At 37.6% G+C, this 12629-nt stretch overlaps 1 long non-coding RNA gene across 2 annotated transcripts; it reads right to left on the bottom strand.

The window, feature by feature from the left end:
• Positions 1–661: 661 nt before the first annotated feature.
• LOC140876472 (uncharacterized) lies at positions 662–2116 on the bottom strand. 2 transcript variants are annotated; one of them, XR_012148801.1, is made up of 3 exons: positions 1976–2116; positions 952–1124; positions 662–872 (listed from the first exon to the last, which is right to left on the bottom strand). It is a non-coding gene; the product is annotated as an uncharacterized lncRNA (long non-coding RNA). The 2 variants fall into 2 exon arrangements; XR_012148800.1 differs by having other exon boundaries at positions 952–1174.
• Between the last annotated feature and the right edge of the window lie 10513 nt (positions 2117–12629).

Below are 12629 nucleotides of genomic sequence, written 5' to 3' on the forward strand. Positions count from 1 at the left end.
TTGTATTGTTGAATTGGCAAGATTATCTTAAAAACGTGTATAAGCCTTATTTTGGCATATATCTTTTAATATTAAATCAATTATTTTTAATTTAAAAAAATTATTACAGCTTGTATTTCCTTTTTTAACCAAACATTTTGGCGGAAACTTTCTAATTTTGGCAACAACTCTTCTTTTATATATATATATGTTATTATATATATATATAGATATATATAGATATGGATATAGATTTCTTATGTTAGCATTAGTTTTTTTACAAAAACTTACAATATATAACAGATAACTATGTTTTAATTTTGAACCAAAAAAGTACCGTTTGGTACATGAGATGAAAGTGGGATGAGACACAAATTTTTACTCATCTCATGTTTTTCTCATTTTTTTGTTAACCCAATGATATCTCATGGCCCGGTATGAGATTAGATGCAGGTTTGATGACAAATACCTCTCCACCCATGGTATTAGTGGAGGATGAGTGTCATATAAGTGACATTGTGTGAAATTGACAATGATAATTAAGAGAATAAATACAATAATCCTACAAAATAAAAAACATACAAAACAACATATTATTCATAACTATGTGTTACTTATCCATATCTAACAATTATAATTATTAAAATAAAAAAAAAAATGACTAAATGCTTAAATCGTCAATTATAATATTTAGAATGAAATAAAATTGTATCATCAAATTCCAAACGGAAACGCTATTAACCATTATATATCATACTTATACATCTTGCAACTCTCAAAAAAGGATGACCGATGACATAAAGCCACAAAATTGTATAGCATATTCAATCTCCTCCTCTGAAGATACCAAAGACCCAAGTCAAAAAAATTTTCTTCCTCTGCTGCTCCATAATCTAAAATAAAACATAATCTATTAAAATAAAATAAAATATAATAAAAGAATGATTTAAACATAATATATTCAAAACCAACTTGCAGCCTTTTATCATTAATATCTTGTCTCATCAGGACTGTCTCAGTTGTAGTCTCGTCAACCTCATTCTTGTGTTGAAGCCTTTCAGCAGCCAATCTCTCTCTCTCTCTCTTAACAGGAAGAGAACAGCAGCAGCAGCAGCCATCGCAAACGAGGAAGGAAGTCCTTTGTTCTGTTGGGGATTTTGCAATCAAACACAACATCAAGAAACCCAAAACAATCCTACAAGACACCAATCAATGCATCAACCCACAACCATAAACTAACAGCAGCCATTTGTTCTGTTGGGGTGATTGACAGATTCTGCAATCAAACTCAATATCAAGAAACCCAACACAATCCTACAAGACACCAATCAATGCATCAACCCACAACCATAAACTAACAGTAGCCATTTGTTCTGTTGGGGTGATTGACAGATTCTGCAATCAAACACAACATCAAGAAACCCAACACAATCCTACAAGACACCAATCAATGCATCAACCCACAACCATAAACTAACAGCAGCCATTTGTTCTGTTGGGGTGATTGACAGATTCTGCAATCAAACACAACATCAAGAAATCCACCCATCTTATCGAATCGAGAAAAGGTCGTGCAGGGGTGATTGACCGAATCGAATCTGCAATCTAACAGATACAATCCTACTAGACCAACATCAAAAGCAATAGACCACCCATCTTAACGAGAAAAGAATCTGCAATCGAACAGATACAATCCTACTAGACCAACATCAAAAGCAATAGACCACAGAAATCCACCACAATCTTACTAGACCAATATCAAAAGCAATAACATGAACCAAATCACCAAATTCGCAGAAAACCCCCCAAGACACCAAAATCAATGCATCAACGCAAGAACACCAACGCCACAACCATAAATTAATTGATCGCAAGCTCGAAAAACTACATAACCCTTGCGAGTAGGGGAAAAAAAACATACTAGATCTAGTGTTTGGTGCTACCGATCCAATGTAAAAAAAATAAAGCAAAGCTCAGATCCAGAATATATCCTTACCAACGATAGAATTCCAAGCCCTGGCTGATATAATTATATCGAGAAGAGGAGATAAGAACTGGTAAGCACAGAAAGAGAACGGATTCCAAGCCCTGGATGATATGGAATGCAAATTATATCGAGAAGAGGAGAGGAGATAAAATAAAGATTGAGATTGAGATTCATATAGAGATAAAATATATAGAGATAAAAATTTTGTTTTTTTTAAGGATATTTTAGATATTTCATCTTGATATTCACCAAAATAATTTTAATTCGGTTAGTAAGTTATGTTTTTCTTTAATAAGATAGTAACATAATAAGATAACATAGATAAATAGATTATTATAATTTTGTTACAAATAATTTAAATGATGCCTCTTATTATTTAAATATTATATCGGAATATTTAGTTTTGTAATCAAAATAGTAGCATACATATACACGCACATTGTTGAGGTTATATCAACCATATGTCTACTCCACAATGCAAACGAACGAAAAAAAAAAATAATAATAATAAATAAATAAATTAGAAGAAGAGAGATTGTCATTCTATTTTTTGGCCAACCAGCCACCTCATGTTCCTACTTAAATAATTATTTTTAAGATATTCATTTTTAAAAAAAACTAATTAATTATATTGAAAGACTTGGGTTTGTTTGCTGATTTTACTTTTAAAGTATTATTCCTGTGAGATGTTTGATATACATGTAGAACCTAAAATTTTAATCTACTAAATCGCATACAATAAATTTAATAAATGTTAAGATTTATTATTTTAAAGTTTAATTGATTAAAATTCTTTATTTGAATTACGTGTTAATAAAATATTAATTATTTATTTAAAGGACTTTATTTTAGTTACTATTAAATTAATTTTTTTAATTGTGTAAGTTTACTCATTTAAATTATTCTACTATACTACTAATTTGTTTTAAAGATTTTAAAGATTCAAGTATGCTTATTTAAATAATGTTAGTTATTTAGTTCATTCATTTAAATAATATTAACTATTTCATTTACTTATTTAAAATTACTCGAGTTTATTGGATAGTTATTTAAATGATTTTAATTATTAAGCTTATTTATTTAAATATTTTGATTGTCTAATTTATTTATTTTAAATAACATAAATTTAGCGGTTAGTTGTCTTAAATTATTTTAAATGTCTAGTTTATCTAATTAAAAACTTTTAAATGTTCGAGTCATTTTAAACGTTTTATTCCACTTGTGTATTTATTTGAATGACTTTTAATCGTTCGTCAAGTTTGTTTAAATTATTTTATTTTAATCGCTCTGTTTATTATTTAAATATTTTATTTATCGATGTGGCATCAAAATATCTAAGTATTGAAAATTAGCATTTTCAAACCCGATAAATAGAATTTAAGTATTTAACTCTTGAATTTTCAAATTTGAGTATTTGCGAAATCTGAGCCTAACACTTTTACGCGCACCATATAAAATACTGCATTTTATATAATTTATACCTACACACTTAAAAATATGTGGACCGACCCAATAGGGATTTGCACTTACCCAATTTCATCGGCCATTAAAGATTCTCCTCATGCCCAATCCCGGCCCAATGCATTTCCCCCCATATGTATTTGGCCCATATGTATTTCCCCCCATATGTATTTCCCCCTCTCGTTTTTCTTTTCCTCCATTTCATTCTCGCGATCGATCCTTTCTTCCTCTTCTCCTTGAACCTTCGGTCGCCGCAGCAGGCCATTTTCCCGGCAAAAACACCCCTCCAGGTGAGCTGCTCGAGTTCCATCATCCTTTCCCAGCTCCCCTTTTTCCGATTTCAGTAGCGAGGCAATAAAATGGCTTCCTTGACCCACCAAGTGGATTATTATGATTGTGTGCTTGTGTCTTGCTTGCATTGCGTTTATTTTGGATTTATCATTAGCAACTCGTTTATTCTTCTGATTTTTTGCATGCCGTTCGAAGTCTCTGTTTTCTCTATGCATCGTTCCAGGCCCATTTTTGTTGTGTCATTTTTGCACATGATTGATGTGTACTATGCGCCATGTGTTGTATGGGTTGCAGTGTGGTTCTTGGATTTCTTGCCTTGTTGATGTGAATGCCCCTCCCCTGTTCGAGTTTCAGTCGTGAGCTTGGGGTATACGTTGTTTGAGCTTTATTTTTTGATTGGATGGTGATATAGGGGCTACTATGGGTGAGAACTTAGCTCACATGGAAACACCTAGGTTGTGAGAGTTGGCTAGCGATTTGAGGTGAGGGACGGTTGATCGGATGTTGTAGAAGCTGGGTTTTCTGGGAATTGGCTTGGGGCAGGACTCTCGCGAGCTGGGTTTTGGCTCGAGTTCAGGAACTGCTTCGAGCAAGGCATTTGGTTTGGGGCGAGGATCAAGGGTCGGTCTTGGGGGTCAGGGGCAGGGCCTGCCATTTTGAGTCTCTAGGCTCGGGAAAGGCAGTTTTAGTGGTTTAAGTAGGGTCTTGGGGAGGTCAAGTTGTTAGGTTATAGGCTGAAAATTTAGAGGAGTTTTGGTTGAATGTCTAAAAGAGGATCCTAGTGGGAAGGACATGAGCAGAATTTTGCTACGTAACAGGGCTGTCCGGGAAGGGTGTTATAAGATGGGGTTACAATAATGTTTTGGTTAGGGTCACGGGTTTGGGAATAGCCTAGGATGTTAGGAAAATGTCCTTTCAAGCTGGAACTAATTCGATTAAGTTTGGGTTGAGTTCTAGGCTATTGAATGTTAAGGTGAAGGACTTTAGGTGTTAAGTGTTGCTGCCCAAAAACACTATTACCAAAAACTATTGGGTAAGTATGGTACATCGAGGATGTCCTTTTAGTTAAGTATAGTGTAGTAGCCCGTAACCAAAATCAATGATTAAGGAATTAATCATAATTACTTGGAATGGGTTCGGAAGCTCCAAAGGCAGGATCTGAAGCTCCGAAGGAGCGATCGGAAGCTCCGATTGAATTACGTCAGGAATGACGTGTGGCAGGATCGAAAGCTCCGATCAGGATCGGAAGTTCCGATCACCTCTATCCGAAGTCAACCAGTGAGATTTTGACACGTGGCAGATAAGCGAGATCGGAAGCTCCGATGTCGGGATCGGACATTCCGATCGAGGAACGGTGGTTCCGATCGTCGTCTATAAATAAGGGGTGCTGAGCTCACATTTGAGTGCACCAATTCCTCTCTTCTCTCTCAATTCCTTAGCCTTCTAACTCAGATATAAGGAATTCTAGGCGTCCCGTGGGGACTCCGAAAGTGGCATAGCGATCCAGGCGTCGTAGCGGAGTTGTGGCCTAGTTTTGAGGCACTCGACATCAAAGGGCTAACGACGGACGAAGATATAACTTTTGCTTTCTATAAATATTTAGGAGTATGCAATACCTTAGTTAAGGCTTTTAGAGCACTATAATGATAGTAGTATCATTTGGCAGTGTAGAGCAGACTATAGGCGTGGACCTAGAGTTGGTAGAGCTTGCACTGATTTGAGGTACGAAAGTTCTGTTCGAGATATCCTGACTGAGTATGCATGTATTGTGTGACTGAATGGTTTATATGTCATTGATTTATGCTGCATTCATTTACATACTGAGCTATCTCCTTCGAGATGTCTATTAGTAGGGTTGTACCCTATCCTGTTAGTGGATGGACTTCCATGGCTTTGGGTCTGGTAATTCCACTGGTATTATGGTATGGGAGCCACCTCCTGAAGCGACGACACAGCGTGCTACATACCAAGGCCCGGTCTGTCTCTGTTATCTGATCCTTGACCTCGAGTTTATAGGGAGTTCACTTTGCATGCATGTATACTCATACTCTTGTACTGAGCATTTTATGCTCACGTCTCGTACTCTGTGTTTTTGGACACCCTATTCCATGGGGCAGGTTTGCGATTGGACGAAGCGGGTGGATCCAAGAGGGGCTAGGCAGTTGTTGGTCAGCTGGAGCTTCGCCTAGGTTTTATTCTGTTGTTATTTGGATTAATACAGCTGTTCGATATGGTTGTATAATATTTGGGTATTTACAGATTCCTTGCCTTGGGATTGTATTATGTTTATGGTTTCCGCAGTTTTATTCTGATATCCGTTTAATTAAGTTAATTGCATGCCTAAGTTTCTATTTAGTAGGTGATCCAGGTAAGGGTCACTATATTTATGGTATCAGAGCATGCAAAGTATTCTTGGGATTTAGATTCTACATAAGATAACCGTTAGGTTAATTTTGTAGATGGCAGATCATGATGACCAGAGTTCTCATGGCAGTATTGGTGGGCGTTGGGGTGATGCCGACCGGGAGCCTCGTCGGGAATGCCGCCATCGTCATCGAGATGAGGACCGTTTCAGTGTACATCGATTCTTGCAGATGGGGCCTAAGCCCTTGGTTGGAGGTGAGTCTCCGGAGGATGCGGAGAACTGGTTAGACCGCATGAAGATGACTTTTCAGACTTTTCAATGCACCGAGGAGCAGAAGATGGAAACCCTTGGTTATCTTCTGGATGGACGTGCGCGCAGGTGGTGGAGGTTTACTTTTGCACCCTTTGTTGCGGCGAGAGGAGTGGCCACCTGGGCCGAGTTCTGCACAGCTTTTTAGAAGCTGTATTTTTCTCCTGCACTCCGTCAGTCGAAGGCGGGCGAGCTACTGAGTCTGCGACAGGGAGCCATGTCTATTGATGAGTATCAGCAGAAGTTCTTTGATCTGCTATCCTATTGCCCCGAGATTGCTGACAGCTCTGGAATGAAGTATAATCTGTTCCTTCAGGGCCTTAACCCTGAGATCCACGAGCGTGTGGCGGTCGGCGACGACATGTCCTACGAGGGCTTGGTGAGCCATTGTCACTAGGCGGAGGACAGCATTCGGCGAAACAGGTCTTTCTCTCAGTCGAGACCTGCTAGTTCTTTGGGGTCCCGTGCCCAATCTTTCAAGAAGTCTGGATCTACTTATTCTTCCTCTGGCTCTGCTGGTGTTGTCCGTTTCGAAAATAAGGACAAGTGTGATCACTTTGGGAAGAACCATCCATCCGACAAGTGCCGTAGAGCTTCTGGAGCTTGTTTCCGTTATGGAGAGACTGGTCATATCCAGAGGGATTGTCCACTATCTGGGGGAGGCGGTTTTGGTTCTGGTTCAGGATCTGGTTCTCAGGCCATCGTTCAGCAGAGGTCGCAGGGATAGCCTGCTGGGAGTTCTCATTTGAGGCCACGAGCTTCTGGCCAGGTGTTTGCCCTGAGACATGATCAGGCAGTGGAGGAGAATGAGAAAGTCATCGCAGGTACATTTTTGCTTTATGGTATACCTGCTCTTGTACTTATTGACACTGGTGCATCTCATTCCTTCATTTCTGCACGTTTTGTTAAGAGGCATAAGTTACCATGCATTGCACTAGACGTAGTGATGTTTGTTTCTACTCCGACGGGCCAATCTGTTTTGGCTAAGCGTCTAGTGATGGGTTGCCCTTTAGAGTTCGAGGGAAATATTTTGTTAGCGAATCTCATGGTTCTTGCGATGGATCTTTCTAACGCATGGTGAATCGTTCCATTTGGATAATTGAGCTGCAAGATATAGCCAATATACTAGAATTGTTCAAGGTAAACTGATGGTGTATTTTTTGCTAAACTGATCGGATTCAGTTTGGTATTGCAACATATGTTTGACCCAGATAACATCCGTTTTTTTTGAACTGTTATGAAATAAAATATGTTCCAAATTGAGTTTTCTATGCAGCCTTCTTGGCGCATAATCATTTGCATCACTGAGCTATGAGATATCATCAAAATAGTAAAGATTGCCAGAAATTCTGTTTTGCTAACTTTGAGTTTAGACTTCCAACTTAGCAACTTCAAACTATAGTAAATATGTTAGAAACATAATAACAAGTTTTGTTATCATCAAAATCAGGATTGCTTGTGTTCCAAATCCCAACAATATATACACACACACACACACACACATTGATTTATGATGATTGATGAACAAATATCTCATCTTGTAAATGTTCAATCTGTAATCCTAGACAAAATTTTGTCCTTCCCAAGTCTTTCATCTCGAATTCATTTTTCAAGTAATTGGCAGTTTTAGCAAGCTCTTCTGGAGTGCCAATAAGATTTAGATCATTAACATATACCGCCACAATTGCAAAACCCTTATCTGTTTTTTTTATAAATACGCATGGACAAATAGCATTATTTGTGTACCCTTATTTTAACAAATATTCACTAAGACAATTGTACGACATGTGCCCAGATTGCTTTAATCCATACAAGGATTTATGCAGCTTTATTGATAACATAGTCTTGGGAGTTGCATTATTTTCTCTTGATAGTTTGAGTCCTTCAGGGACTTTCATATATATATATATATATATATATATATACTATCAAGTGAACCATAAAGATAAGCAGTTAATATATCCATGAGTTGCATATCAAGATTTTCTGATACTGCTAAACTGATCAGGAATCGAAAAGTAGTGGCATCCATCACAGGCGAATATGTTTCCTCATAGTCAATTCCAGGTCTCTGCGAGAAACCTTGGGCTACGAGTGGAGCTTTGTATCTTACAATATCGTCATTTTCATTCCTCTTTCGCACAAAAACCCACATGTATCCTACTGGGATTACATTTTCAGGGGTTCGAACTACGGGTCCAAACACTTTACGTCTTTCTAGTGAATCTAATTCAGCTTGTATGACCTCTTTCCATTTTGGCCAATCATTTCTCTTTTGACAATCATTAACCGATTGTGGTTTTAAATCCCCATTATGCATAATGTCAAAGGCCACATTTAACACAATGACATTATTAATTATATTATTTCGATCCCACAATTTTCGAGATGATATGTAATTTGTTGAAATATCATTATTTTCACCAAGTTGCAATTCTTCAGGAATATTTCCTATACCAGGTTCATTGATTTCTCTTACAATATCATCCGGAATTTCTTCTTCGGGAGCTTTTGGACTTTCTTTATCTTGTACCTTTCTTTTTCGAGGTATAGTGTCCTTTGAACCAATTGGTTGACCACGCTTATGGCGTATTTTAGATTCATTTGCAGGTTGAATATTAGTTGGTCCTACAGGGACATCAATTTTCACAGGGGTATTCTCTGTGTGTATATATGACTTTGTCACATTCTTTGTATTGAAAAAAGCATCGGGCAATTGATTCGCAATTATTTACAAGTGAATGATTCTTTCAACTTCTTGCTCACTTTGATTACTTCGAGGATCATAATGAGATAGTGTTTTCTCATTCCAACTAACTTTTTGTTGTTCTTCAGGATACAACTTTACTACTCCTAAAGTTGGAAACTCTGACTCATCAAAGTGGCAATCTGCAAATCTCGCAGTAAAAAGATCACATGTCAAATGTTCCAAATATCTAATAATAGATGGTGAATCAAATCCCACATAAATCCCAATTCTATGTTGTGGACCCATTTTGGTTCGTTGTGTGGGTTGGAGAGGGACTTGAACTGCACAACCAAATACTCGAAGGTGAGAAACATCAGGTTCTCGACCGTAAGCAAGTTGTAAGGGTGAGTACTGGTGATAATTAGTTGGTCTTATCCGAACCAATGAGGCAACATGTATTATGGCATGGCCCCACGCTGAAGATGGAAGTTTCGTTCTCATTAGTAATGGTCTAGCAATTAACTGCAACCATTTAATAAATGCCTCTGCTAAGCCATTTTGTGTATGAACATGGGCAAGTGAATGCTCAACTAAAATCCCTATTGATATACAATATTCATCAAATGCCTGCGATTTAAACTCAGCAGCATTATCAAGACGAATTTTCTTGATTGAATAATTTGGGAATTGAGCTCGTAATTTAATAATTTGCGCAAGTAATTTAACAAATGCTATATTTTGAGTTGAAAGCAAACTCACATGTGACCATCTAGTTGACGCATCAATCAATATCATAAAATAGCGAAATGGTCCACATGGTGGGTGTATAGGCCCACAAATATCCCCATGGATTCTTTCCAAGAAGGTTGGAATTTCAACATCAACCTTTGTAGGGAAAGGTCTTATAATTAGTTTTCCTTGTGAAAAAGCAACACATGAATAATCATTATTGATAGTCGTATTTTGTTTGCATATTTTTTTGTTATTTTGTTAGTAGTTTGCATGCATTTATTTGTTTTTGTTCATGTTTTATCTTAGTTTTGTCTTTTGCATGCATTTAGCTTCATAACATGTTTCCGGGTTTAATGTGTAGGAGATATCAAGTTGAAGAAAGAAAGGGCAGAATGTTGGTAAAAACTCATGCGATCGATCCCACGTACTCATAGGCAGTGGGCAAGGCATTTTCCATGCGCTCGCGCGGATGAATTCACGCGATCGAGCGCGGGCATCGGAATTTCAAGACAGTGAGGTCGCATATTTTAGTGCGCTCGAGCGGACGTACTCATGCGCTCGAGCGCGCAAGTCTGTTCGGGAATAATTTTTTAATTTTGGAAACTTTGTTATTTTGGACTCTAGGCTTTATTAGGGTTTTAATTCCGTTTTTTAGGGAATTATCAGACTTTGACATTCTCTCTTGGCGGCTAGGTTTTATTTTCCATCTCTCTTTCAAGTTTTCTTCTTTTCTTTTGAATTTTTATTGAGTTTTTGGATGAATAGTTGTAGCTAAACTTTTATACTTGGTTGAGGAAGACGAAACATTGATATAATTTATTTATGAGATTCGATTTGTAGTGTTTAATTCTTATTGAGTATCAATATTTGATCTGTTTTATTTCATGTTTGTATGCGAGATTTTAGGATTGGCCATCTTAGGATTTTGTTTTGCAAACTATAGCTAAATTAGAATTCAAATCCGTAATTGTTTGAATTAACTAATTTGCGAAGCAACTACGTTTGATATTTTCTGCTGTTGAATTTATTAAATCGTAGGATCAATTATTGACTAGGCTAAATACAACCGCTGGTGTTTGTGTTGTCTAGGTTCGTCAGTTTTACTAGTTTGAATGTTGCCGTAAATTTAAATCTAGATCGCTGGAATCCGAGTTAATTTATTGGTAAGGGTTAATTTAGAATGTTGTTTACTAATTAGCTAAAATTTAGGTGAAACAAGAATTTGATTTTCAATGACGAATATTTAATAGGATTAATTATTTTTAGGGAATCGATGATTGAATGAATGAATATCAAGGGTGTAGTCGACCGATACCAAGTCTCGTCTCTTGTTGATTTCTCTAGTTGAATTTTCATTCTTGCATGATAGTGATAATTTTAATTTTAATTTCTTAAAAATTTTCAGTAGTTAATCTCAAATCTCAAAACCCCTTTTTGTTTATTTAGAACACATTAAATTTACCTTTACTCGTGGTAACGATCCCTACTCGCACTACTACATTTTTCATTGTTTAATCTGAGTTGGATTAATTTGGGCGCAACACGAGTAAGCACAACCAAATTATGGCGCCGTTTCCGGGGAACGGTGTTTATTTTGTTGTGTTCTATTTCTTTTTGTTTTGTTATGTTTAATCTCACTCTCTTCTTTTCTCTTAGTTTCTAGTCCTCTCTTGCTCATGCTTTCAGGTGATTTTGCTGAAGAAGACTTTCTCTACGACCTGGAGATTGAAAGAATTTTGCACAGGCGAAGGAAAGAACTTCGTAGACAACAACAAGAAGCAGCTGCTCGAGCTACTTTTCCAGAAGAAGAGATGGCTGCTAATGCAAACCTGAATCTTAGACAATTGGGCACTCCTGATCCCAATCAACAACCTTTATGCATTACTTTTCCTACACTAGAAAATAATGCTACTTTTGAGCTTAAGTCTGGATTAATTCACTTATTACCCTCCTTTCATGGTCTTGCAGGTGAGGACCCGAATAAACACGTGATGGAATTCCATGTGGTTTGTACGAGTATGAAGCCCCATGGAGTGACAGAGGAGCAGATTCAGCTGAGAGCTTTTCCTTTCTCTTTGAAGAGTGCTGCTACGGATTGGCTATATTACTTGCCCTCTGGTTCTATCACAACGTGGACAGAGATGAAAAGGATCTTTCTGGAGAAATACTTCCCAGCATCTAGAGCTGCGAACATCCGGAAGGAAATCTATGGAATCAAACAATACTCGAGGGAATCACTACATGAGTACTGGGAGCGGTTCAAGAAATGTAGTAACCCAGATTCCATTTTAAGATAATAATATGTTAAACATGATTAAGGGTTGGTGATTAACCAATTCTGGGGTTTAATCGGACATCAGAATCAAGAATTGGATTTTCATTTTTCTGAGCCAGTTCGGATGGTCCGAAGAGAACTTCGGACGGACCGAACTTAGCAACTCAGGGGCTCCGAAGATGGCTTGTTGACTTCGGAGTTAAGGCAAGTTCGAACGATCCGAACTAAGGATCGGACGGCCCGAACTCCCTCATGCCATGCAAGCAGGATTAATCAGCCATGGATTTTGACAAATGTCGGACGAAGAGAAGTTCGGACGATCCGAACCTGAGTTCGGAGGCTTCGAACCCGACGTGGCTTGCATGCATGCATTGAGCTGGAACGAATGATCTGAACCCCAGTTCGGAGGGCCCGAACTCGACCAGAAATTTTCCTATAAATAGGACTCATTCGATTTCAATTTGAATTACAAATTTCCGAGTTTCCTTCTCCAGTTATATAGTGTGAATTATACACTTGAGGGCCCTATCGGTTATAATCG

The sequence above is a fragment of the Henckelia pumila genome, chromosome 1 (assembly GCF_033568475.1).
Source record: "Henckelia pumila isolate YLH828 chromosome 1, ASM3356847v2, whole genome shotgun sequence".
Lineage (NCBI taxonomy): Eukaryota > Viridiplantae > Streptophyta > Magnoliopsida > Lamiales > Gesneriaceae > Henckelia > Henckelia pumila.